General features: G+C 31.2%; 1 protein-coding gene across 1 annotated transcript in view; it reads right to left on the bottom strand.

The window, feature by feature from the left end:
* LOC122252158 (uncharacterized) overlaps window positions 1-2,500 on the bottom strand; it is a 39,714-nt gene that overhangs the window by 310 nt on the left and 36,904 nt on the right. The window contains exon 17 of the mRNA XM_086549034.1: window positions 1-2,500. This exon is cut by the window's left edge and continues 310 nt beyond it; it is cut by the window's right edge and continues 630 nt beyond it. The gene's annotated coding sequence lies outside the window, so the exon portion shown is untranslated.

Raw genomic sequence — 2,500 nt, 5'->3', positions numbered from 1 at the left:
TCCCTCTGGCCTCCTTGCTTCTCTGGCTGGGTGCAATAAATTATCCAATTTCTTTTTCTAAACAAATGCAGGCCAGCATTTCTTTCAACTGGTTTCAGATGTGATGCTATGTATAAACTAATCAAATGGGGTGAAAAAATATGCCTTATTTTAACTGGCTTTGGATATCAGTTGCTATGGATACTTTATGTTACTAACACTTTCTTGAAGAATAATAAATCAAAAATATTAATGATAAAATATTAATAATAATATTGGTAATGATACTACTACTAATGATAATAATGATAATAATCATGTAACAGTAATAATGATAATAATAATAACAATAATAACAAAATAATAATAATGATGCATTTCAATTAATAAATTATTATTCAACCTTAAAAAGAAAAGTCACCTGTGACATAATCTATAGGTACTGTAAGAGACTCTAATTAACTTTACTCTAACTGTGAAGCACCTCAAGAATATAACATGAAACAAATCTTGTGCTGCTGCACAATATCACTTTTGATATTACAAAGAACAGCTCAGACAAAAGTTGTGTGTTCTTTCTTTCTTTCTTTCTTTCTTCCCTTCAGACTCCCCATCCACATCCTCACCAACAAGTAAATCCAAATTTCCATCTCTTGGGTGAAAAGTGAAAGGCAGTGGCTGCTTCATGACATATGGTTCCTTCCTCAAGGGAACTTGCATGCCTCTGCAAGTGTGGATGTGGAGCTGTTACAATTAACAACAGTAATGCAAGAGCATGAACAAAAATTATATTAGTATTACAGGAAAGTGCTGAGCAGTCTGGAAGACATGCATGACATAAAAATGGAAGTTTCTTGAAATACATATGAACAGTGAAAGCTTTATGACCATGTAACATGTTGAAACATACATTATATCCCTTACTTCATATATACACATATCACTATTTACAAGAGTATATGCAAACAGAACATGCTGACATGAACTATCACAAACATATTCTATTCTTTCTCTCAAATGGGTAAATGTTGATGTAGAAAAAAAGAACACGAAGACAATGAAGAAGAAAAACACATAGCAAATTGACGCACACTAGATAAGTGTCTCTTGTTATCAACCAGCAATACAAGAGACTTGTTTGCATACCCATGGTATATAATCCCTAAGATAAATACACAATATGTTATTCATTCAGAAGAAAATGTAAAATATTAAGAAATGTTAACTGGCACTTCCATACTTCAGTTTAAATTCAATCTCCTAGAGTCATTTGGGTTCTTTGTTTCCCAGTGAGGAGTCAGTGATGAGTAACACTTCAAGTCCTGCATGGAAAAAATGAAAGAAATAGCTTGTGTATTTAGTATGTTATTACTCTTCTGATAGTCACTTCGACTTTTACACAAGTTCTGGCATATGATAAAAATATTTCATTTTCGTGTAATTTGTTACAAGGTATCAAATTTTCATAGAATGCTTTATAATGAATGAATATATCTTCAGTAGTGATTTTATTTAAAGATCAATACTAAAGCCAGTTTGTTTGTTGTCAAGTTTGAGCCTTTGGTAATGAGTTAGCCCTCTGTAATATTCCAACATGAAGAAATCAATCACAGTTGCAGAAAACATTATTACTTGAGCTTGAAGCATAAAGAACAGATGTAATAGGTTTGACCATGCATGCATTCACAATATCTATCACATAAAAAAGTTTTAGCAAATGAATAATATTAAGAGGAATTAAAGGCAGGCATCTTTCATCACACCAATCCACAGAAAATCTTTTTTTTTTTTTTTGAAGGCAAATGTTAGAATACAGAAAAACCTCATATACATTCATCTTTAAGATGATAAAGATATCATGGCAGAATTGAAAGATGTTCATTTTGCTAATGCTCATGGAAAAAAATTCTAACAATCTAAAGGAAAATGATTGCATTAAATATCAAACATTTTGTAATTTATCTATCTTGAACTTGTCCAACAACTGCACATGAAGCAAAACACTTAATCTTTCTGCTAGCATATAGTTCTTGAACACAGCTGAAATTAAGCACATTGCATCAAAACTGTTTTTGAAGTTAGATTTACATTCAAGTATTTGTTCGTTATGCTCTCATTTGTGGCAGTAATATCAAAGGACCAAAATATTATCAAATAACATATTTTATCAGAGACTGGGAATGTTTTCTTTTCTTGGAAAATATATACGAAAGAATAGACTGCTAAAGACGTTAAACAAAAACAAAATCCATGTAATGGCCAAATTGCTTTCTTTTTGAACTTATGAAATAATACAAAATTTTGACTGGACCTTTTGTAGCTTACCAAAATAGTTATATAGAGTTTGTGCTATTTACAATCATATTAGAAACTACATAGGATAACATCTTGCCCAGCACGTGGACATGATGTGTCACGTGACATCAGACACTGAAACTGATGCAAATTCAATAGCTGAACACTATCAGAACATGTTTTATTTTCTTTTATATAATTTAGACATCAATGTTCCATGCAGAAA

The sequence above is a fragment of the Penaeus japonicus genome, unplaced genomic scaffold (assembly GCF_977035675.1).
Source record: "Penaeus japonicus unplaced genomic scaffold, GWHDUDI00000001_assembly GWHDUDI00000021, whole genome shotgun sequence".
Taxonomy (NCBI): domain Eukaryota; kingdom Metazoa; phylum Arthropoda; class Malacostraca; order Decapoda; family Penaeidae; genus Penaeus; species Penaeus japonicus.
Note: the sequence above shows the minus strand (reverse complement) of the source record. Positions and strands in the feature narration are given on the sequence as shown.